Here is a 26,994-nt window from a genome sequence, read left to right on the forward strand (position 1 = left end):
GGTACTGTGATGGGTGATGATGGGTACTGGCAGTCAGGTACTGTGATGGGTGATGATGGGAACTGGCAGTCGGGTACTGTGATGGGTGATGATGGGTACTGGCAGTCGGGTACTGTGATGGGTGATGGGTACTGGCAGTCGGGTACTGTGATGTGTGATGATAGGTACTGGCAGTCAGCCACTGTGATGGGTGATGATGGGTACTGGCAGTCATGTACTGTGATGGGTACTGACAGTCAGGTACTGTGATGGGTGAGGATGGGTACTGGCAGTCATTTACTGTAATGGATGATGGGTACTGGCAGTCAGGTACTGTGATGGGTGATGATGGGTACTGGCAGTCAGGTACTGTGATGGGTGATGATGGGTACTGGCAGTCAGGTACTGTGATGGGTGATGATGGGTACTGGCAGTCAGGTACTGTGATGGGTGATGATGGGTACTGGCAGTCAGGTACTGTGATGGATGATGGGTACTGGCAGTCAGGTACTGTGATGGATGATGATGGGTACTGGCAGTCAGGTACTGTGATGGGTGATGATGGGTACTAGCAGTCAGGTACTGTGATGGGTACTTGCAGTCAGGTACTGTGATGGGTGATGATGGGTACTGGCAGTCAGGTACTGTGATGGGTGATGATGGGTACTGGCAGTCAGGTACTGTGATGGGTACTGGCAGTCAGGTACTGTGATGGGTACTGGCAGTCAGGTACTGTGATGGGTACTGGCAGTCATGTACTGTGATGGATGATGATGGGTACTGGCAGTCAGGCACTGTGATGGGTGATGTTGGGTACTGGCAGTCAGGTACTGTGATGGGTGATGATGGGTACTGGCAGTCAGGTACTGCGATGGGTGATGATGGGTACTGGCAGTCAGGTAGTGCGATGGGTGATGATGGGTACTGGCAGTCAGGTACTGTGATGGATACTGACAGTCATGTACTGTGATGGGTGATGATGGGTACTGGCAGTCAGGCACTGTGATGGGTGATGGTGGGTACTGGCAGTCAGGCACTGTGATGGGTGATGGTGGGTACTGGCAGTCAGGCACTGTGATGGTGGGTACTGGCAGTCAGGCACTGTGATGGGTGATGGTGGGTACTGGCAGTCAGGCACTGTGATGGTGGGTACTGGCAGTCAGGCACTGTGATGGGTGATGGTGGGTACTGGCAGTCAGGCACTGTGATGGGTGATGATGGGTACTGGCCGTCAGGCACTGTGATGGGTGATGATGGGTACTGGCAGTCATGTACTGTGATGGGTGATGATGGGTACTGGCAGTCATGTACTGTGATGGGTGATGATGGGTACTAGCAGTCAGGTACTGTGATGGGTACTTGCAGTCAGGTACTGTGATGGGTGATGATGGGTACTGGCAGTCAGGTACTGTGATGGGTACTGGCAGTCATGTACTGTGATGGGTGATGGTGGGTACTGGCAGTCAGGCACTGTGATGGGTGATGGTGGGTACTGGCAGTCAGGCACTGTGATGGTGGGTACTGGCAGTCAGGCACTGTGATGGGTGATGGTGGGTACTGGCAGTCAGGCACTGTGATGAGTGATGATGGGTAATGGCAGTCCAGGCACTGTGATGGGTGATGATGGGTACTGGCCGTCAGGCACTGTGATGGGTGATGATGGGTACTGGCAGTCATGTACTGTGATGGGTGATGATGGGTACTGGCAGTCAGGCACTGTGATGGGTGATGATGGGTACTGGCAGTCAGGCACTGTGAGGGGTGATGATGGGTACTGACAGTCAGGTACTGTGATGGGTGATGATGGGTACTGGCAGTCATTTACTGTGATGGATGATGGGTGCTGACAGTCAGGTACTGTGATGGGTGATGATGGGTACTGGCAGTCATGTACTGTGATGGGTACTGACAGTCAGGTACTGTGATGGGTGATGATGGGTACTAGCAGTCAGGTACTGTGATGGGTACTTGCAGTCAGGTACTGTGATGGGTGATGATGGGTACTGGCAGTCATGTACTGTGATGGGTACTGGCAGTCATGTACTGTGATGGGTACTGGCAGTCATGTACTGTGATGGGTGATGATGGGAACTGGCAGTCGGGTACTGTGATGGGTGATGATGGGTACTGGCAGTCGGGTACTGTGATGGGTGATGGGTACTGGCAGTCGGGTACTGTGATGTGTGATGATAGGTACTGGCAGTCAGCCACTGTGATGGGTGATGATGGGTACTGGCAGTCATGTACTGTGATGGGTACTGACAGTCAGGTACTGTGATGGGTGAGGATGGGTACTGGCAGTCATTTACTGTAATGGATGATGGGTACTGGCAGTCAGGTACTGTGATGGGTGATGATGGGTACTGGCAGTCAGGTACTGTGATGGGTGATGATGGGTACTGGCAGTCAGGTACTGTGATGGGTGATGATGGGTACTGGCAGTCAGGTACTGTGATGGGTGATGATGGGTACTGGCAGTCAGGTACTGTAATGGATGATGGGTACTGGCACTCAGGTACTGTGATGGATGATGATGGGTACTGGCAGTCAGGTACTGTGATGGGTGATGATGGGTACTTGCAGTCAGGTACTGTGATGGGTGATGATGGGTACTGGCAGTCAGGTACTGTGATGGGTGATGATGGGTACTGGCAGTCATGTACTGTGATGGGTGATGATGGGTACTAGCAGTCAGGTACTGTGATGGGTACTTGCAGTCAGGTACTGTGATGGGTGATGATGGGTACTGGCAGTCAGGTACTATGATGGGTACTGGCAGTCATGTACTGTGATGGGTGATGGTGGGTACTGGCAGTCAGGCACTGTGATGGGTGATGGTGGGTACTGGCAGTCAGGCACTGTGATGGTGGGTACTGGCAGTCAGGCACTGTGATGGGTGATGGTGGGTACTGGCAGTCAGGCACTGTGATGAGTGATGATGGGTACTGGCAGTCCAGGCACTGTGATGGGTGATGATGGGTACTGGCCGTCAGGCACTGTGATGGGTGATGATGGGTACTGGCAGTCATGTACTGTGATGGGTGATGATGGGTACTGGCAGTCAGGCACTGTGATGGGTGATGATGGGTACTGACAGCCAGGTACTGTGATGGGTGATGATGGGTACTGGCAGTCATTTACTGTGATGGATGATAGGTGCTGACAGTCAGGTACTGTGATGGGTGATGATGGGTACTGGCAGTCATGTACTGTGATGGGTACTGACAGTCAGGTACTGTGATGGGTGATGATGGGTACTAGCAGTCAGGTACTGTGATGGGTACTTGCAGTCAGGTACTGTGATGGGTGATGATGGGTACTGGCAGTCATGTACTGTGATGGGTACTGGCAGTCATGTACTGTGATGGGTACTGGCAGTCATGTACTGTGATGGGTACTGGCAGTCATGTACTGTGATGGGTGATGATGGGAACTGGCAGTCGGGTACTGTGATGGGTGATGATGGGTACTGGCAGTCGGGTACTGTGATGGGTACTGGCAGTCGGGTACTGTGATGTGTGATGATAGGTACTGGCAGTCAGCCACTGTGATGGGTGATGATGGGTACTGGCAGTCATGTACTGTGATGGGTACTGACAGTCAGGTACTGTGATGGGTGAGGATGGGTACTGGCAGTCATTTACTGTAATGGATGATGGGTACTGGCAGTCAGGTACTGTGATGGGTGATGATGGGTACTGGCAGTCAGGTACTGTGATGGGTGATGATGGGTACTGGCAGTCAGGTACTGTGATGGGTGATGATGGGTACTGGCAGTCAGGTACTGTGATGGATGATGGGTACTGGCAGTCAGGTACTGTGATGGATGATGATGGGTACTGGCAGTCAGGTACTGTGATGGGTGATGATGGGTACTAGCAGTCAGGTACTGTGATGGGTACTTGCAGTCAGGTACTGTGATGGGTGATGATGGGTACTGGCAGTCAGGTACTGTGATGGGTGATGATGGGTACTAGCAGTCAGGTACTGTGATGGGTACTGGCAGTCAGGTACTGTGATGGGTACTGGCAGTCAGGTACTGTGATGGGTACTGGCAGTCAGGTACTGTGATGGGTACTGGCAGTCATGTACTGTGATGGATGATGATGGGTACTGGCAGTCAGGCACTGTGATGGGTGATGTTGGGTACTGGCAGTCAGGTACTGTGATGGGTGATGATGGGTACTGGCAGTCAGGTACTGTGATGGGTGATGATGGGTACTGGCAGTCAGGTACTGTGATGGGTGATGATGGGTACTGGCAGTCAGGTACTGCGATGGGTGATGATGGGTACTGGCAGTCAGGTACTGCGATGGGTGATGATGGGTACTGGCAGTCAGGTACTGTGATGGATACTGGCAGTCAGGCACTGTGATGGGTGATGGTGGGTACTGGCAGTCAGGCACTGTGATGGGTGATGGTGGGTACTGGCAGTCAGGCACTGTGATGGGTGATGGTGGGTACTGGCAGTCAGGCACTGTGATGGTGGGTACTGGCAGTCAGGCACTGTGATGGGTGATGGTGGGTACTGGCAGTCAGGCACTGTGATGGGTGATGGTGGGTACTGGCAGTCAGGCACTGTGATGGTGGGTACTGGCAGCCAGGCACTGTGATGGGTGATGGTGGGAACTGGCAGTCAGGCACTGTGATGGGTGATGATGGGTACTGGCAGTCAGGCATTGTGATGGGTGATGATGGGTACTGGCAGTCAGGCATTGTGATGGGTGATGGTGGGTACTGGCAGTCAGGCACTGTGATGGGTGATGATGGGTACTGGCCGTCAGGCACTGTGATGGGTGATGATGGGTACTGGCAGTCATGTACTGTGATGGGTGATGATGGGTACTGGCAGTCATGTACTGTGATGGGTGATGATGGGTACTAGCAGTCAGGTACTGTGATGGGTACTTGCAGTCAGGTACTGTGATGGGTGATGATGGGTACTGGCAGTCAGGTACTGTGATGGGTACTGGCAGTCATGTACTGTGATGGGTGATGGTGGGTACTGGCAGTCAGGCACTGTGATGGGTGATGGTGGGTACTGGCAGTCAGGCACTGTGATGGTGGGTACTGGCAGTCAGGCACTGTGATGGGTGATGGTGGGTACTGGCAGTCAGGCACTGTGATGGGTGATGATGGGTACTGGCCGTCAGGCACTGTGATGGGTGATGATGGGTACTGGCAGTAATGTACTGTGATGGGTGATGATGGGTACTGGCAGTCAGGCACTGTGATGGGTGATGATGGGTACTGGCAGTCATTTACTGTGATGGATGATGGGTGCTGACAGTCAGGTACTGTGATGGGTGATGATGGGTACTGGCAGTCATTTACTGTAATGGATGATGGGTACTGGCAGTCAGGTACTGTGATGGGTGATGATGGGTACTGGCAGTCAGGTACTGTGATGGGTGATGATGGGTACTGGCAGTCAGGTACTGTGATGGGTGATGATGGGTACTGGCAGTCAGGTACTGTGATGGGTTATGATGGGTACTGGCAGTCAGGCACTGTGATGGGTGATGTTTGGTACTGGCAGTCAGGTACTGTGATGGATGATGATGGGTACTGGCAGTCAGGTACTGTGATGGGTGATGATGGGTACTGGCAGTCAGGTACTGCGATGGGTGATGATGGGTACTGGCAGTCAGGTACTGCGATGGGTGATGATGGGTACTGGCAGTCAGGTACTGTGATGGATACTGGCAGTCATGTACTGTGATGGGTGATGATGGGTACTGGCAGTCAGGCACTGTGATGGGTGATGGTGGGTACTGGCAGTCAGGCACTGTGATGGGTGATGGTGGGTACTGGCAGTCAGGCACTGTGATGGTGGGTACTGGCAGTCAGGCACTGTGATGGTGGGTACTGGCAGTCAGGCACTGTGATGGTGGGTACTGGCAGTCAGGCACTGTGATGGGTGATGGTGGGTACTGGCAGTCAGGCACTGTGATGGTGGGTACTGGCAGTCAGGCACTGTGATGGTGGGTACTGGCAGTCAGGCACTGTGATGGGTGATGGTGGGTACTGGCAGTCAGGCACTGTGATGGGTGATGATGGGTACTGGCAGTCAGGCATTGTGATGGGTGATGATGGGTACTGGCAGTCAGGCATTGTGATGGTTGATGATGGGTACTGGCAGTCCAGGCACTGTGATGGGTGATGATGGGTACTGCCAGTCATGTACTGTGATGGGTGATGATGGGTACTGGCAGTCATGTACTGTGATGATGGGTACTAGCAGTCAGGTACTGTGATGGGTACTTGCAGTCAGGTACTGTGATGGGTGATGATGGGTACTGGCAGTCAGGTACTGTGATGGGTACTGGCAGTCATGTACTGTGATGGGTGATGGTGGGTACTGGCAGTCAGGCACTGTGATGGGTGATGGTGGGTACTGGCAGTCAGGCACTGTGATGGTGGGTACTGGCAGTCAGGCACTGTGATGGGTGATGGTGGGTACTGGCAGTCAGGCACTGTGATGAGTGATGATGGGTACTGGCAGTCAGGCATTGTGATGGGTGGTGATGGGTGATGATAGGTACTGGCAGTCCAGGCACTGTGATGGGTGATGATGGGTACTGGCCGTCAGGCACTGTGATGGGTGATGATGGGTACTGGCAGTCATGTACTGTGATGGGTGATGATGGGTACTGGCAGTCATGTACTGTGATGGGTGATGATGGGTACTGGCAGTCAGGCACTGTGATGGATGATGATGGGTACTGACAGTCAGGCACTGTTATGGGTGATGATGGGTACTGGCAGTCAGGTACTGTGATGGGTGATGATGGGAACTGGCAGTCAGGTACTGTGATGGGTGATGATGGGAACTGGCAGTCGGGTACTGTGATGGGTGATGATGGGTACTGGCAGTCGGGTACTGTGATGGGTGATGGGTACTGGCAGTCGGGTACTGTGATGTGTGATGATGGGTACTGGCAGTCAGCCACTGTGATGGTTGACGATGGGTACTGGCAGTCATGTACTGTGATGGGTGATGATGGGTACTGGCAGTCATGTACTGTGATGGGTGATGATGGGTACTGGCAGTCAGGCACTGTGATGGATGATGGGTACTGACAGTCAGGCACTGTTATGGGTGATGATGGGTACTGGCAGTCAGGTACTGTGATGGGTGATGATGGGAACTGGCAGTCGGGTACTGTGATGGGTGATGATGGGTACTGGCAGTCGGGTACTGTGATGGGTGATGGGTACTGGCAGTCGGGTACTGTGATGTGTGATGATGGGTACTGGCAGTCAGCCACTGTGATGGTTGACGATGGGTACTGGCAGTCATGTGCTGTGATGGGTGATGATGGGTACTGGCAGTCAGGCACTGTGATGAGTGATGATGGGTACTGGCAGTCAGCCACTGTGATGGGTGATGATGGGTACTGGCAGTCATGTACTGTGATGGGTACTGACAGTCAGGTACTGTGATGGGTGATGATGGGTACTGGCAGTCAGGTACTGTGATGGGTGATGATGGGTACTGGCAGTCAGGTACTGTGATGGATGATGGGTACTGGCAGTCAGGTACTGTGATGGGTGATGATGGGTACTAGCAGTCAGGTACTGTGATGGGTACTTGCAGTCAGGTACTGTGATGGGTGATGATGGGTACTGGCAGTCAGGTACTGTGATGGGTGATGATGGGTACTGGCAGTCATGTACTGTGATGGGTGATGATGGGTACTAGCAGTCAGGTACTGTGATGGGTACTTGCAGTCAGGTACTGTGATGGGTGATGATGGGTACTGGCAGTCAGGTACTGTGATGGGTACTGGCAGTCATGTACTGTGATGGGTGATGGTGGGTACTGGCAGTCAGGCACTGTGATGGTGGGTACTGGCAGTCAGGCACTGTGATGGGTGATGGTGGGTACTGGCAGTCAGGCACTGTGATGGGTGATGGTGGGTACTGGCAGTCAGGCACTGTGATGGTGGGTACTGGCAGTCAGGCACTGTGATGGGTGATGGTGGGTACTGGCAGTCAGGCACTGTGATGGGTGATGATGGGTACTGGCCGTCAGGCACTGTGATGGGTGATGATGGGTACTGGCAGTCATGTACTGTGATGGGTGATGATGGGTACTGGCAGTCAGGCACTGTGATGGGTGATGATGGGTACTGGCCGTCATTTACTGTGATGGATGATGGGTGCTGACAGTCAGGTACTGTGATGGGTGATGATGGGTACTGGCAGTCATGTACTGTGATGGGTACTGACAGTCAGGTACTGTGATGGGTGATGATGGGTACTGGCAGTCATTTACTGTAATGGATGATGGGTACTGGCAGTCAGGTACTGTGATGGGTGATGATGGGTACTGGCAGTCAGGTACTGTGATGGGTGATGATGGGTACTGGCAGTCAGGTACTGTGATGGGTGATGATGGGTACTGGCAGTCAGGTACTGTGATGGGTTATGATGGGTACTGGCAGTCAGGCACTGTGATGGGTGATGTTTGGTACTGGCAGTCAGGTACTGTGATGGATGATGATGGGTACTGGCAGTCAGGTACTGTGATGGGTGATGATGGGTACTGGCAGTCAGGTACTGCGATGGGTGATGATGGGTACTGGCAGTCAGGTACTGCGATGGGTGATGATGGGTACTGGCAGTCAGGTACTGTGATGGATACTGGCAGTCATGTACTGTGATGGGTGATGATGGGTACTGGCAGTCAGGCACTGTGATGGGTGATGGTGGGTACTGGCAGTCAGGCACTGTGATGGGTGATGGTGGGTACTGGCAGTCAGGCACTGTGATGGTGGGTACTGGCAGTCAGGCACTGTGATGGTGGGTACTGGCAGTCAGGCACTGTGATGGTGGGTACTGGCAGTCAGGCACTGTGATGGGTGATGGTGGGTACTGGCAGTCAGGCACTGTGATGGTGGGTACTGGCAGTCAGGCACTGTGATGGTGGGTACTGGCAGTCAGGCACTGTGATGGGTGATGGTGGGTACTGGCAGTCAGGCACTGTGATGGGTGATGATGGGTACTGGCAGTCAGGCATTGTGATGGGTGATGATGGGTACTGGCAGTCAGGCATTGTGATGGTTGATGATGGGTACTGGCAGTCCAGGCACTGTGATGGGTGATGATGGGTACTGCCAGTCATGTACTGTGATGGGTGATGATGGGTACTGGCAGTCATGTACTGTGATGATGGGTACTAGCAGTCAGGTACTGTGATGGGTACTTGCAGTCAGGTACTGTGATGGGTGATGATGGGTACTGGCAGTCAGGTACTGTGATGGGTACTGGCAGTCAGGCACTGTGATGGGTGATGGTGGGTACTGGCAGTCAGGCACTGTGATGGGTGATGGTGGGTACTGGCAGTCAGGCACTGTGATGGTGGGTACTGGCAGTCAGGCACTGTGATGGGTGATGGTGGGTACTGGCAGTCAGGCACTGTGATGAGTGATGATGGGTACTGGCAGTCAGGCATTGTGATGGGTGGTGATGGGTGATGATAGGTACTGGCAGTCCAGGCACTGTGATGGGTGATGATGGGTACTGGCCGTCAGGCACTGTGATGGGTGATGATGGGTACTGGCAGTCATGTACTGTGATGGGTGATGATGGGTACTGGCAGTCATGTACTGTGATGGGTGATGATGGGTACTGGCAGTCAGGCACTGTGATGGATGATGATGGGTACTGACAGTCAGGCACTGTTATGGGTGATGATGGGTACTGGCAGTCAGGTACTGTGATGGGTGATGATGGGAACTGGCAGTCGGGTACTGTGATGGGTGATGATGGGTACTGGCAGTCGGGTACTGTGATGGGTGATGGGTACTGGCAGTCGGGTACTGTGATGTGTGATGATGGGTACTGGCAGTCAGCCACTGTGATGGTTGACGATGGGTACTGGCAGTCATGTACTGTGATGGGTGATGATGGGTACTGGCAGTCATGTACTGTGATGGGTGATGATGGGTACTGGCAGTCAGGCACTGTGATGGATGATGATGGGTACTGACAGTCAGGCACTGTTATGGGTGATGATGGGTACTGGCAGTCAGGTACTGTGATGGGTGATGATGGGTACTGGCAGTCAGGTACTGCGATGGGTGATGATGGGTACTGGCAGTCAGGTACTGCGATGGGTGATGATGGGTACTGGCAGTCAGGTACTGTGATGGATACTGGCAGTCAGGCACTGTGATGGGTGATGGTGGGTACTGGCAGTCAGGCACTGTGATGGGTGATGGTGGGTACTGGCAGTCAGGCACTGTGATGGGTGATGGTGGGTACTGGCAGTCAGGCACTGTGATGGTGGGTACTGGCAGTCAGGCACTGTGATGGGTGATGGTGGGTACTGGCAGTCAGGCACTGTGATGGGTGATGGTGGGTACTGGCAGTCAGGCACTGTGATGGTGGGTACTGGCAGCCAGGCACTGTGATGGGTGATGGTGGGTACTGGCAGTCAGGCACTGTGATGGGTGATGATGGGTACTGGCAGTCAGGCATTGTGATGGGTGATGATGGGTACTGGCAGTCCAGGCACTGTGATGGGTGATGATGGGTACTGGCCGTCAGGCACTGTGATGGGTGATGATGGGTACTGGCAGTCATGTACTGTGATGGGTGATGATGGGTACTGGCAGTCATGTACTGTGATGGGTGATGATGGGTACTAGCAGTCAGGTACTGTGATGGGTACTTGCAGTCAGGTACTGTGATGGGTGATGATGGGTACTGGCAGTCAGGTACTGTGATGGGTACTGGCAGTCATGTACTGTGATGGGTGATGGTGGGTACTGGCAGTCAGGCACTGTGATGGGTGATGGTGGGTACTGGCAGTCAGGCACTGTGATGGTGGGTACTGGCAGTCAGGCACTGTGATGGGTGATGGTGGGTACTGGCAGTCAGGCACTGTGATGGGTGATGATGGGTACTGGCCGTCAGGCACTGTGATGGGTGATGATGGGTACTGGCAGTCATGTACTGTGATGGGTGATGATGGGTACTGGCAGTCAGGCACTGTGATGGGTGATGATGGGTACTGGCAGTCATTTACTGTGATGGATGATGGGTGCTGACAGTCAGGTACTGTGATGGGTGATGATGGGTACTGGCAGTCATGTACTGTGATGGGTACTGACAGTCAGGTACTGTGATGGGTGATGATGGGTACTGGCAGTCATTTACTGTAATGGATGATGGGTACTGGCAGTCAGGTACTGTGATGGGTGATGATGGGTACTGGCAGTCAGGTACTGTGATGGGTGATGATGGGTACTGGCAGTCAGGTACTGTGATGGGTGATGATGGGTACTGGCAGTCAGGTACTGTGATGGGTTATGATGGGTACTGGCAGTCAGGCACTGTGATGGGTGATGTTTGGTACTGGCAGTCAGGTACTGTGATGGATGATGATGGGTACTGGCAGTCAGGTACTGTGATGGGTGATGATGGGTACTGGCAGTCAGGTACTGCGATGGGTGATGATGGGTACTGGCAGTCAGGTACTGCGATGGGTGATGATGGGTACTGGCAGTCAGGTACTGTGATGGATACTGGCAGTCATGTACTGTGATGGGTGATGATGGGTACTGGCAGTCAGGCACTGTGATGGGTGATGGTGGGTACTGGCAGTCAGGCACTGTGATGGGTGATGGTGGGTACTGGCAGTCAGGCACTGTGATGGTGGGTACTGGCAGTCAGGCACTGTGATGGTGGGTACTGGCAGTCAGGCACTGTGATAGGTGATGGTGGGTACTGGCAGTCAGGCACTGTGATGGTGGGTACTGGCAGTCAGGCACTGTGATGGTGGGTACTGGCAGTCAGGCACTGTGATGGTGGGTACTGGCAGTCAGGCACTGTGATGGGTGATGGTGGGTACTGGCAGTCAGGCACTGTGATGGGTGATGATGGGTACTGGCAGTCAGGCATTGTGATGGGTGATGATGGGTACTGGCAGTCAGGCATTGTGATGGTTGATGATGGGTACTGCCAGTCATGTACTGTGATGGGTGATGATGGGTACTGGCAGTCATGTACTGTGATGGGTGATGATGGGTACTGGCAGTCATGTACTGTGATGATGGGTACTAGCAGTCAGGTACTGTGATGGGTACTTGCAGTCAGGTACTGTGATGGGTGATGATGGGTACTGGCAGTCAGGTACTGTGATGGGTACTGGCAGTCATGTACTGTGATGGGTGATGGTGGGTACTGGCAGTCAGGCACTGTGATGGGTGATGGTGGGTACTGGCAGTCAGGCACTGTGATGGTGGGTACTGGCAGTCAGGCACTGTGATGGGTGATGGTGGGTACTGGCAGTCAGGCACTGTGATGAGTGATGATGGGTACTGGCAGTCAGGCATTGTGATGGGTTGTGATGGGTGATGATAGGTACTGGCAGTCCAGGCACTGTGATGGGTGATGATGGGTACTGGCCGTCAGGCACTGTGATGGGTGATGATGGGTACTGGCAGTCATGTACTGTGATGGGTGATGATGGGTACTGGCAGTCATGTACTGTGATGGGTGATGATGGGTACTGGCAGTCAGGCACTGTGATGGATGATGATGGGTACTGACAGTCAGGCACTGTTATGGGTGATGATGGGTACTGGCAGTCAGGTACTGTGATGGGTGATGATGGGAACTGGCAGTCGGGTACTGTGATGGGTGATGATGGGTACTGGCAGTCGGGTACTGTGATGGGTGATGGGTACTGGCAGTCGGGTACTGTGATGTGTGATGATGGGTACTGGCAGTCAGCCACTGTGATGGTTGACGATGGGTACTGGCAGTCATGTACTGTGATGGGTGATGATGGGTACTGGCAGTCATGTACTGTGATGGGTGATGATGGGTACTGACAGTCAGGCACTGTTATGGGTGATGATGGGTACTGGCAGTCAGGTACTGTGATGGGTGATGATGGGAACTGGCAGTCGGGTACTGTGATGGGTGATGATGGGTACTGGCAGTCGGGTACTGTGATGGGTGATGGGTACTGGCAGTCGGGTACTGTGATGTGTGATGATGGGTACTGGCAGTCAGCCACTGTGATGGTTGACGATGGGTACTGGCAGTCATGTACTGTGATGGGTGATGATGGGTACTGGCAGTCAGGCACTGTGATGAGTGATGATGGGTACTGGCAGTCAGCCACTGTGATGGGTGATGATGGGTACTGGCAGTCATGTACTGTGATGGGTACTGACAGTCAGGTACTGTGATGGGTGATGATGGGTACTGGCAGTCAAGTACTGTGATGGGTGATGATGGGTACTGGCAGTCAGGTACTGTGATGGGTGATGATGGGTACTGGCAGTCAGGTACTGTGATGGATGATGGGTACTGGCAGTCAGGTACTGTGATGGATGATGATGGGTACTGGCAGTCAGGTACTGTGATGGGTGATGATGGGTACTAGCAGTCAGGTACTGTGATGGGTACTTGCAGTCAGGTACTGTGATGGGTGATGATGGGTACTGGCAGTCAGGTATTGTGATGGGTGATGATGGGTACTGGCAGTCATGTACTGTGATGGGTGATGATGGGTACTAGCAGTCAGGTACTGTGATGGGTACTTGCAGTCAGGTACTGTGATGGGTGATGATGGGTACTGGCAGTCAGGTACTGTGATGGGTACTGGCAGTTATGTACTGTGATGGGTGATGGTGGGTACTGGCAGTCAGGCACTGTGATGGGTGATGGTGGGTACTGGCAGTCAGGCACTGTGATGGTGGGTACTGGCAGTCAGGCACTGTGATGGGTGATGGTGGGTACTGGCAGTCAGGCACTGTGATGGGTGATGGTGGGTACTGGCAGTCAGGCACTGTGATGGTGGGTACTGGCAGTCAGGCACTGTGATGGGTGATGGTGGGTACTGGCAGTCAGGCACTGTGATGGGTGATGATGGGTACTGGCCGTCAGGCACTGTGATGGGTGATGATGGGTACTGGCAGTCATGTACTGTGATGGGTGATGATGGGTACTGGCAGTCATGTACTGTGATGGGTGATGATGGGTACTAGCAGTCAGGTACTGTGATGGGTACTTGCAGTCAGGTACTGTGATGGGTGATGATGGGTACTGGCAGTCAGGTACTGTGATGGGTACTGGCAGTCATGTACTGTGATGGGTGATGGTGGGTACTGGCAGTCAGGCACTGTGATGGGTGATGGTGGGTACTGGCAGTCAGGCACTGTGATGGTGGGTACTGGCAGTCAGGCACTGTGATGGGTGATGGTGGGTACTGGCAGTCTGGCACTGTGATGAGTGATGATGGGTAATGGCAGTCCAGGCACTGTGATGGGTGATGATGGGTACTGGCCGTCAGGCACTGTGATGGGTGATGATGGGTACTGGCAGTCATGTACTGTGATGGGTGATGATGGGTACTGGCAGTCAGGCACTGTGATGGGTGATGATGGGTACTGGCAGTCAGGCACTGTGATGGGTGATGATGGGTACTGACAGTCAGGTACTGTGATGGGTGATGATGGGTACTGGCAGTCAGGTACTGTGATGGGTACTGGCAGTCATGTACTGTGATGGGTGATGGTGGGTACTGGCAGTCAGGCACTGTGATGGGTGATGGTGGGTACTGGCAGTCAGGCACTGTGATGGTGGGTACTGGCAGTCAGGCACTGTGATGGGTGATGGTGGGTACTGGCAGTCAGGCACTGTGATGGGTGATGGTGGGTACTGGCAGTCAGGCACTGTGATGGTGGGTACTGGCAGTCAGGCACTGTGATGGGTGATGGTGGGTACTGGCAGTCAGGCACTGTGATGGGTGATGATGGGTACTGGCCGTCAGGCACTGTGATGGGTGATGATGGGTACTGGCAGTCATGTACTGTGATGGGTGATGATGGGTACTGGCAGTCAGGCACTGTGATGGGTGATGATGGGTACTGGCAGTCATTTACTGTGATGGATGATGGGTGCTGACAGTCAGGTACTGTGATGGGTGATGATGGGTACTGGCAGTCATGTACTGTGATGGGTACTGACAGTCAGGTACTGTGATGGGTGATGATGGGTACTGGCAGTCATTTACTGTAATGGATGATGGGTACTGGCAGTCAGGTACTGTGATGGGTGATGATGGGTACTGGCAGTCAGGTACTGTGATGGGTGATGATGGGTACTGGCAGTCAGGTACTGTGATGGGTGATGATGGGTACTGGCAGTCAGGTACTGTGATGGGTTATGATGGGTACTGGCAGTCAGGCACTGTGATGGGTGATGTTTGGTACTGGCAGTCAGGTACTGTGATGGATGATGATGGGTACTGGCAGTCAGGTACTGTGATGGGTGATGATGGGTACTGGCAGTCAGGTACTGCGATGGGTGATGATGGGTACTGGCAGTCAGGTACTGCGATGGGTGATGATGGGTACTGGCAGTCAGGTACTGTGATGGATACTGGCAGTCATGTACTGTGATGGGTGATGATGGGTACTGGCAGTCAGGCACTGTGATGGGTGATGGTGGGTACTGGCAGTCAGGCACTGTGATGGGTGATGGTGGGTACTGGCAGTCAGGCACTGTGATGGTGGGTACTGGCAGTCAGGCACTGTGATGGTGGGTACTGGCAGTCAGGCACTGTGATGGGTGATGGTGGGTACTGGCAGTCAGGCACTGTGATGGTGGGTACTGGCAGTCAGGCACTGTGATGGTGGGTACTGGCAGTCAGGCACTGTGATGGGTGATGGTGGGTACTGGCAGTCAGGCACTGTGATGGGTGATGATGGGTACTGGCAGTCAGGCATTGTGATGGGTGATGATGGGTACTGGCAGTCAGGCATTGTGATGGTTGATGATGGGTACTGGCAGTCCAGGCACTGTGATGGGTGATGATGGGTACTGCCAGTCATGTACTGTGATGGGTGATGATGGGTACTGGCAGTCATGTACTGTGATGATGGGTACTAGCAGTCAGGTACTGTGATGGGTACTTGCAGTCAGGTACTGTGATGGGTGATGATGGGTACTGGCAGTCAGGTACTGTGATGGGTACTGGCAGTCATGTACTGTGATGGGTGATGGTGGGTACTGGCAGTCAGGCACTGTGATGGGTGATGGTGGGTACTGGCAGTCAGGCACTGTGATGGTGGGTACTGGCAGTCAGGCACTGTGATGGGTGATGGTGGGTACTGGCAGTCAGGCACTGTGATGAGTGATGATGGGTACTGGCAGTCAGGCATTGTGATGGGTGGTGATGGGTGATGATAGGTACTGGCAGTCCAGGCACTGTGATGGGTGATGATGGGTACTGGCCGTCAGGCACTGTGATGGGTGATGATGGGTACTGGCAGTCATGTACTGTGATGGGTGATGATGGGTACTGGCAGTCATGTACTGTGATGGGTGATGATGGGTACTGGCAGTCAGGCACTGTGATGGATGATGATGGGTACTGACAGTCAGGCACTGTTATGGGTGATGATGGGTACTGGCAGTCAGGTACTGTGATGGGTGATGATGGAAACTGGCAGTCGGGTACTGTGATGGGTGATGATGGGTACTGGCAGTCGGGTACTGTGATGGGTGATGGGTACTGGCAGTCGGGTACTGTGATGTGTGATGATGGGTACTGGCAGTCAGCCACTGTGATGGTTGACGATGGGTACTGGCAGTCATGTACTGTGATGGGTGATGATGGGTACTGGCAGTCATGTACTGTGATGGGTGATGATGGGTACTGGCAGTCAGGCACTGTGATGGATGATGATGGGTACTGACAGTCAGGCACTGTTATGGGTGATGATGGGTACTGGCAGTCAGGTACTGTGATGGGTGATGATGGGTACTGGCAGTCAGGTACTGTGATGGGTGATGATGGGTACTGGCAGTCAGGTACTGCGATGGGTGATGATGGGTACTGGCAGTCAGGTACTGCGATGGGTGATGATGGGTACTGGCAGTCAGGTACTGTGATGGATACTGGCAGTCAGGCACTGTGATGGGTGATGGTGGGTACTGGCAGTCAGGCACTGTGATGGGTGATGGTGGGTACTGGCAGTCAGGCACTGTGATGGGTGATGGTGGGTACTGGCAGTCAGGCACTGTGATGGTGGGTACTGGCAGTCAGGCACTGTGATGGGTGATGGTGGGTACTGGCAGTCAGGCACTGTGATGGGTGATGGTGGGTACTGGCAGTCAGGCACTGTGATGGTGGGTACTGGCAGCCAGGCACTGTGATGGGTGATGGTGGGTACTGGCAGTCAGGCACTGTGATGGGTGATGCTGGGTACTGGCAGTCAGGCATTGTGATGGGTGATGATGGGTACTGGCAGTCCAGGCACTGTGATGGGTGATGATGGGTACTGGCAGTCAGGCACTGTGATGGGTGATGATGGGTACTGGCAGTCATGTACTGTGATGGGTGATGATGGGTACTGGCAGTCATGTACTGTGATGGGTGATGATGGGTACTAGCAGTCAGGTACTGTGATGGGTACTTGCAGTCAGGTACTGTGATGGGTGATGATGGGTACTGGCAGTCATGTACTGTGATGGGTGATGGTGGGTACTGGCAGTCAGGCACTGTGATGGGTGATGGTGGGTACTGGCAGTCAGGCACTGTGATGGTGGGTACTGGCAGTCAGGCACTGTGATGGGTGATGGTGGGTACTGGCAGTCAGGCACTGTGATGGGTGATGATGGGTACTGGCCGTCAGGCACTGTGATGGGTGATGATGGGTACTGGCAGTCATGTACTGTGATGGGTGATGATGGGTACTGGCAGTCAGGCACTGTGATGGGTGATGATGGGTACTGGCAGTCATTTACTGTGATGGATGATGGGTGCTGACAGTCAGGTACTGTGATGGGTGATGATGGGTACTGGCAGTCATGTACTGTGATGGGTACTGACAGTCAGGTACTGTGATGGGTGATGATGGGTACTGGCAGTCATTTACTGTAATGGATGATGGGTACTGGCAGTCAGGTACTGTGATGGGTGATGATGGGTACTGGCAGTCAGGTACTGTGATGGGTGATGATGGGTACTGGCAGTCAGGTACTGTGATGGGTGATGATGGGTACTGGCAGTCAGGTACTGTGATGGGTTATGATGGGTACTGGCAGTCAGGCACTGTGATGGGTGATGTTTGGTACTGGCAGTCAGGTACTGTGATGGATGATGATGGGTACTGGCAGTCAGGTACTGTGATGGGTGATGATGGGTACTGGCAGTCAGGTACTGCGATGGGTGATGATGGGTACTGGCAGTCAGGTACTGCGATGGGTGATGATGGGTACTGGCAGTCAGGTACTGTGATGGATACTGGCAGTCATGTACTGTGATGGGTGATGATGGGTACTGGCAGTCAGGCACTGTGATGGGTGATGGTGGGTACTGGCAGTCAGGCACTGTGATGGGTGATGGTGGGTACTGGCAGTCAGGCACTGTGATGGTGGGTACTGGCAGTCAGGCACTGTGATAGGTGATGGTGGGTACTGGCAGTCAGGCACTGTGATGGTGGGTACTGGCAGTCAGGCACTGTGATGGTGGGTACTGGCAGTCAGGCACTGTGATGGGTGATGGTGGGTACTGGCAGTCAGGCACTGTGATGGGTGATGATGGGTACTGGCAGTCAGGCATTGTGATGGGTGATGATGGGTACTGGCAGTCAGGCATTGTGATGGTTGATGATGGGTACTGCCAGTCATGTACTGTGATGGGTGATGATGGGTACTGGCAGTCATGTACTGTGATGGGTGATGATGGGTACTGGCAGTCATGTACTGTGATGATGGGTACTAGCAGTCAGGTACTGTGATGGGTACTTGCAGTCAGGTACTGTGATGGGTGATGATGGGTACTGGCAGTCAGGTACTGTGATGGGTACTGGCAGTCATGTACTGTGATGGGTGATGGTGGGTACTGGCAGTCAGGCACTGTGATGGGTGATGGTGGGTACTGGCAGTCAGGCACTGTGATGGTGGGTACTGGCAGTCAGGCACTGTGATGGGTGATGGTGGGTACTGGCAGTCAGGCACTGTGATGAGTGATGATGGGTACTGGCAGTCAGGCATTGTGATGGGTGGTGATGGGTGATGATAGGTACTGGCAGTCCAGGCACTGTGATGGGTGATGATGGGTACTGGCCGTCAGGCACTGTGATGGGTGATGATGGGTACTGGCAGTCATGTACTGTGATGGGTGATGATGGGTACTGGCAGTCATGTACTGTGATGGGTGATGATGGGTACTGGCAGTCAGGCACTGTGATGGATGATGATGGGTACTGACAGTCAGGCACTGTTATGGGTGATGATGGGTACTGGCAGTCAGGTACTGTGATGGGTGATGATGGGAACTGGCAGTCGGGTACTGTGATGGGTGATGATGGGTACTGGCAGTCGGGTACTGTGATGGGTGATGGGTACTGGCAGTCGGGTACTGTGATGTGTGATGATGGGTACTGGCAGTCAGCCACTGTGATGGTTGACGATGGGTACTGGCAGTCATGTACTGTGATGGGTGATGATGGGTACTGGCAGTCATGTACTGTGATGGGTGATGATGGGTACTGACAGTCAGGCACTGTTATGGGTGATGATGGGTACTGGCAGTCAGGTACTGTGATGGGTGATGATGGGAACTGGCAGTCGGGTACTGTGATGGGTGATGATGGGTACTGGCAGTCGGGTACTGTGATGGGTGATGGGTACTGGCAGTCGGGTACTGTGATGTGTGATGATGGGTACTGGCAGTCAGCCACTGTGATGGTTGACGATGGGTACTGGCAGTCATGTACTGTGATGGGTGATGATGGGTACTGGCAGTCAGGCACTGTGATGAGTGATGATGGGTACTGGCAGTCAGCCACTGTGATGGGTGATGATGGGTACTGGCAGTCATGTACTGTGATGGGTACTGACAGTCAGGTACTGTGATGGGTGATGATGGGTACTGGCAGTCAGGTACTGTGATGGGTGATGATGGGTACTGGCAGTCAGGTACTGTGATGGGTGATGATGGGTACTGGCAGTCAGGTACTGTGATGGGTTATGATGGGTACTGGCAGTCAGGCACTGTGATGGGTGATGTTTGGTACTGGCAGTCAGGTACTGTGATGGATGATGATGGGTACTGGCAGTCAGGTACTGTGATGGGTGATGATGGGTACTGGCAGTCAGGTACTGCGATGGGTGATGATGGGTACTGGCAGTCAGGTACTGCGATGGGTGATGATGGGTACTGGCAGTCAGGTACTGTGATGGATACTGGCAGTCATGTACTGTGATGGGTGATGATGGGTACTGGCAGTCAGGCACTGTGATGGGTGATGGTGGGTACTGGCAGTCAGGCACTGTGATGGGTGATGGTGGGTACTGGCAGTCAGGCACTGTGATGGTGGGTACTGGCAGTCAGGCACTGTGATGGTGGGTACTGGCAGTCAGGCACTGTGATAGGTGATGGTGGGTACTGGCAGTCAGGCACTGTGATGGTGGGTACTGGCAGTCAGGCACTGTGATGGTGGGTACTGGCAGTCAGGCACTGTGATGGGTGATGGTGGGTACTGGCAGTCAGGCACTGTGATGGGTGATGATGGGTACTGGCAGTCAGGCATTGTGATGGGTGATGATGGGTACTGGCAGTCAGGCATTGTGATGGTTGATGATGGGTACTGCCAGTCATGTACTGTGATGGGTGATGATGGGTACTGGCAGTCATGTACTGTGATGGGTGATGATGGGTACTGGCAGTCATGTACTGTGATGATGGGTACTAGCAGTCAGGTACTGTGATGGGTACTTGCAGTCAGGTACTGTGATGGGTGATGATGGGTACTGGCAGTCAGGTACTGTGATGGGTACTGGCAGTCATGTACTGTGATGGGTGATGGTGGGTACTGGCAGTCAGGCACTGTGATGGGTGATGGTGGGTACTGGCAGTCAGGCACTGTGATGGTGGGTACTGGCAGTCAGGCACTGTGATGGGTGATGGTGGGTACTGGCAGTCAGGCACTGTGATGAGTGATGATGGGTACTGGCAGTCAGGCATTGTGATGGGTGGTGATGGGTGATGATAGGTACTGGCAGTCCAGGCACTGTGATGGGTGATGATGGGTACTGGCCGTCAGGCACTGTGATGGGTGATGATGGGTACTGGCAGTCATGTACTGTGATGGGTGATGATGGGTACTGGCAGTCATGTACTGTGATGGGTGATGATGGGTACTGGCAGTCAGGCACTGTGATGGATGATGATGGGTACTGACAGTCAGGCACTGTTATGGGTGATGATGGGTACTGGCAGTCAGGTACTGTGATGGGTGATGATGGGAACTGGCAGTCGGGTACTGTGATGGGTGATGATGGGTACTGGCAGTCGGGTACTGTGATGGGTGATGGGTACTGGCAGTCGGGTACTGTGATGTGTGATGATGGGTACTGGCAGTCAGCCACTGTGATGGTTGACGATGGGTACTGGCAGTCATGTACTGTGATGGGTGATGATGGGTACTGGCAGTCATGTACTGTGATGGGTGATGATGGGTACTGACAGTCAGGCACTGTTATGGGTGATGATGGGTACTGGCAGTCAGGTACTGTGATGGGTGATGATGGGAACTGGCAGTCGGGTACTGTGATGGGTGATGATGGGTACTGGCAGTCGGGTACTGTGATGGGTGATGGGTACTGGCAGTCGGGTACTGTGATGTGTGATGATGGGTACTGGCAGTCAGCCACTGTGATGGTTGACGATGGGTACTGGCAGTCATGTACTGTGATGGGTGATGATGGGTACTGGCAGTCAGGCACTGTGATGAGTGATGATGGGTACTGGCAGTCAGCCACTGTGATGGGTGATGATGGGTACTGGCAGTCATGTACTGTGATGGGTACTGACAGTCAGGTACTGTGATGGGTGATGATGGGTACTGGCAGTCAAGTACTGTGATGGGTGATGATGGGTACTGGCAGTCAGGTACTGTGATGGGTGATGATGGGTACTGGCAGTCAGGTACTGTGATGGATGATGGGTACTGGCAGTCAGGTACTGTGATGGATGATGATGGGTACTGGCAGTCAGGTACTGTGATGGGTGATGATGGGTACTAGCAGTCAGGTACTGTGATGGGTACTTGCAGTCAGGTACTGTGATGGGTGATGATGGGTACTGGCAGTCAGGTACTGTGATGGGTGATGATGGGTACTGGCAGTCATGTACTGTGATGGGTGATGATGGGTACTAGCAGTCAGGTACTGTGATGGGTACTTGCAGTCAGGTACTGTGATGGGTGATGATGGGTACTGGCAGTCAGGTACTGTGATGGGTACTGGCAGTTATGTACTGTGATGGGTGATGGTGGGTACTGGCAGTCAGGCACTGTGATGGGTGATGGTGGGTACTGGCAGTCAGGCACTGTGATGGTGGGTACTGGCAGTCAGGCACTGTGATGGGTGATGGTGGGTACTGGCAGTCAGGCACTGTGATGGGTGATGGTGGGTACTGGCAGTCAGGCACTGTGATGGTGGGTACTGGCAGTCAGGCACTGTGATGGGTGATGGTGGGTACTGGCAGTCAGGCACTGTGATGGGTGATGATGGGTACTGGCCGTCAGGCACTGTGATGGGTGATGATGGGTACTGGCAGTCATGTACTGTGATGGGTGATGATGGGTACTGGCAGTCATGTACTGTGATGGGTGATGATGGGTACTAGCAGTCAGGTACTGTGATGGGTACTTGCAGTCAGGTACTGTGATGGGTGATGATGGGTACTGGCAGTCAGGTACTGTGATGGGTACTGGCAGTCATGTACTGTGATGGGTGATGGTGGGTACTGGCAGTCAGGCACTGTGATGGGTGATGGTGGGTACTGGCAGTCAGGCACTGTGATGGTGGGTACTGGCAGTCAGGCACTGTGATGGGTGATGGTGGGTACTGGCAGTCAGGCACTGTGATGAGTGATGATGGGTAATGGCAGTCCAGGCACTGTGATGGGTGATGATGGGTACTGGCCGTCAGGCACTGTGATGGGTGATGATGGGTACTGGCAGTCATGTACTGTGATGGGTGATGATGGGTACTGGCAGTCAGGCACTGTGATGGGTGATGATGGGTACTGGCAGTCAGGCACTGTGATGGGTGATGATGGGTACTGACAGTCAGGTACTGTGATGGGTGATGATGGGTACTGGCAGTCAGGTACTGTGATGGGTACTGGCAGTCATGTACTGTGATGGGTGATGGTGGGTACTGGCAGTCAGGCACTGTGATGGGTGATGGTGGGTACTGGCAGTCAGGCACTGTGATGGTGGGTACTGGCAGTCAGGCACTGTGATGGGTGATGGTGGGTACTGGCAGTCAGGCACTGTGATGGGTGATGGTGGGTACTGGCAGTCAGGCACTGTGATGGTGGGTACTGGCAGTCAGGCACTGTGATGGGTGATGGTGGGTACTGGCAGTCAGGCACTGTGATGGGTGATGATGGGTACTGGCCGTCAGGCACTGTGATGGGTGATGATGGGTACTGGCAGTCATGTACTGTGATGGGTGATGATGGGTACTGGCAGTCAGGCACTGTGATGGGTGATGATGGGTACTGGCAGTCATTTACTGTGATGGATGATGGGTGCTGACAGTCAGGTACTGTGATGGGTGATGATGGGTACTGGCAGTCATGTACTGTGATGGGTACTGACAGTCAGGTACTGTGATGGGTGATGATGGGTACTGGCAGTCATTTACTGTAATGGATGATGGGTACTGGCAGTCAGGTACTGTGATGGGTGATGATGGGTACTGGCAGTCAGGTACTGTGATGGGTGATGATAGGTACTGGCAGTCAGGTACTGTGATGGGTGATGATGGGTACTGGCAGTCAGGTACTGTGATGGGTTATGATGGGTACTGGCAGTCAGGCACTGTGATGGGTGATGTTTGGTACTGGCAGTCAGGTACTGTGATGGATGATGATGGGTACTGGCAGTCAGGTACTGTGATGGGTGATGATGGGTACTGGCAGTCAAGTACTGCGATGGGTGATGATGGGTACTGGCAGTCAGGTACTGCGATGGGTGATGATGGGTACTGGCAGTCAGGTACTGTGATGGATACTGGCAGTCATGTACTGTGATGGGTGATGATGGGTACTGGCAGTCAGGCACTGTGATGGGTGATGGTGGGTACTGGCAGTCAGGCACTGTGATGGGTGATGGTGGGTAGTGATGGCCGAACGGTTCGCCCGGCGGTCGTTTCGCGGCGAATTTCCGACTTTCGCCGTCCGCGGGTTCGAACGCCTTTTTCCGTCGTTCGCCCCGGCGGACTTACGTGTTTAATGTATACAAGAACTTTAACCTTTCGTGACACGTTTATCATGTGTTACAGGACAACCAATTGAGACATGACAGCTCATGGACACTTGGACATTCCCCCTAACCTATAAATACACCCGATCCGGTGGCCATTTTACATTCTTTCTTCTGTCACTGTAGGGAAAGGATCCTGTGTGGAGTAGGGACAGAGAAAACGCTAGCTATTTGGTACACAAAAGTTCTTTTCAGGACTGGTATAGGTGTTAGGTCAGCAGCCTGAGTTTCTTTTGTCAGTTTAGATAAAGGGACAGAGCGCTGTATGCTGCTATTTTAGGGACAGCTCAGCCAGATTAGTCTTTCTTCATCATCATCATCATCATCATCATTAGCTGTTACTATCAGGTCCACAAAAGAGCTGTTCCAGCTAATCGTTCCAGCCTACTCTTTTTTGCCAATTTGTATAGGGACAGGCAGGAAGCAGTGTGTCAGGCAGTGAGGATAATTTTAAAGACTTGCTGTTACTATTAGTTCCACAAAGGTTCTTTTCAGGACTGGTATCAGTGGTACGGTAATAGGCTTGTACACGTATAATATTCTTTCTTCCAAATATAGAAAGAATATTATACTTGACTGCTGCCCTTCTGCTGCAGTCTGCTAATCATTCACAACTCACTTGTTCCACAAAGCTCTTTATCAGGACTGGTAACTTGGTCTGTCTAGGGTGCTACGGTACATAGGCTTGGGTGCGGTACAGTCTGCTGTTCTGTAAGGACCGCTATCGGTCCACAATAGATAGGGTTGCCGTGCACTACTGCTGACCGCTGCCCTATACTGCAGCAGTCCTTCAGCGGTATAGGGACTGACGCACAGTCTGCTAAACACTAATACACAACCTGCTTGGTCCACAAAAGTTCTTATAAGGACTGGTAACTTGGTATAGGGTGCTACGGTACATAGGCCTGAGTGCGTTACAGTCTGCTGTTCTGTAAGGACCGCTATCGGTCCACAATACATAGGGTTGACGTGCACTACTGCTGACCGCTGCCCTATACTGCAGCAGTCCTTCAGCGGTATAGGGACTGACGCACAGTCTGCTAAACACTAACACACAACCTGCTTGGTCCACAAAAGTTCTTATAAGGACTGGTAACTTGGTATAGGGTGCTACGGTACATAGGCCTGAGTGCAGTACAGTCTGCTGTTCTGTAAGGACTGCTATCGGTCCACAATACATAGGGTTGCCGTGCACTACTGCTGACCGCTGCCCTATACTGCAGCAGTCCTTCAGCGGTATAGGGACTGACGCACAGTCTGCTAAACACTAATACACAACCTGCTTGGTCCACAAAAGTTCTTATAAGGACTGGTAACTTGGTATAGGGTGCTACGGTACATAGGCCTGAGTGCGTTACAGTCTGCTGTTCTGTAAGGACCGCTATCGGTCCACAATACATAGGGTTGCCGTGCACTACTGCTGACCGCTGCCCTATACTGCAGCAGTCCTTCATTGGTATAGGGACTGACGTACAGTCTGCTAATCACTAACACACAACCTGCTTGGTCCACAAAAGTTCTTATAAGGACTGGTAACTTGGTATAGGGTGCTACGGTACATAGGCCTGAGTGCGTTACAGTCTGCTGTTCTGTAAGGACCGCTATCGGTCCACAATACATAGGGTTGCCGTGCACTACTGCTGACCGCTGCCCTATACTGCAGCAGTCCTTCATTGGTATAGGGACTGACGTACAGTCTGCTAATCACTAACACACAACCTGCTTGGTCCACAAAAGTTCTTATAAGGACTGGTAACTTGGTATAGGGTGCTACGGTACATAGGCCTGAGTGCGTTACAGTCTGCTGTTCTGTAAGGACCGCTATCGGTCCACAATACATAGGGTTGCCGTGCACTACTGCTGACCGCTGCCCTATACTGCAGCAGTCCTTCAGCGGTATAGGGACTGACGCACAGTCTGCTAAACACTAACACACAACCTGCTTGGTCCACAAAAGTTCTTATAAGGACTGGTAACTTGGTATAGGGTGCTACGGTACATAGGCCTGAGTGCGTTACAGTCTGCTGTTCTGTAAGGACCGCTATCGGTCCACAATACATAGGGTTGCCGTGCACTACTGCTGACCGCTGCCCTATACTGCAGCAGTCCTTCAGCGGTATAGGGACTGACGCACAGTCTGCTAAACACTAACACACAACCTGCTTGGTCCACAAAAGTTCTTATAAGGACTGGTAACTTGGTATAGGGTGCTACGGTACATAGGCCTGAGTGCGTTACAGTCTGCTGTTCTCTAAGGACCGCTATCGGTCCACAATACATAGGGTTGCCGTGCACTACTGCTGACCGCTGCCCTATACTGCAGCAGTCCTTCAGCGGTATAGGGACGGACGCACAGTCTGCTAAACACTAACACACAACCTGCTTGGTCCACAAAAGTTCTTATAAGGACTGGTAACTTGGTATAGGGTGCTACGGTACATAGGCCTGAGTGCGTTACAGTCTGCTGTTCTGTAAGGACCGCTATCGGTCCACAATACATAGGGTTGCCGTGCACTACTGCTGACCGCTGCCCTATACTGCAGCAGTCCTTCATTGGTATAGGGACTGACGTACAGTCTGCTAATCACTAACACACAACCTGCTTGGTCCACAAAAGTTCTTATAAGGACTGGTAACTTGGTATAGGGTGCTACGGTACATAGGCCTGAGTGCGTTACAGTCTGCTGTTCTGTAAGGA

Source organism: Lithobates pipiens, unplaced genomic scaffold, assembly GCF_037356315.1.
Source record: "Lithobates pipiens isolate NorthernLeopardFrog02 unplaced genomic scaffold, aLitPip1_a1.2 Scaffold_13, whole genome shotgun sequence".
In the NCBI taxonomy this organism is placed as follows: domain Eukaryota; kingdom Metazoa; phylum Chordata; class Amphibia; order Anura; family Ranidae; genus Lithobates; species Lithobates pipiens.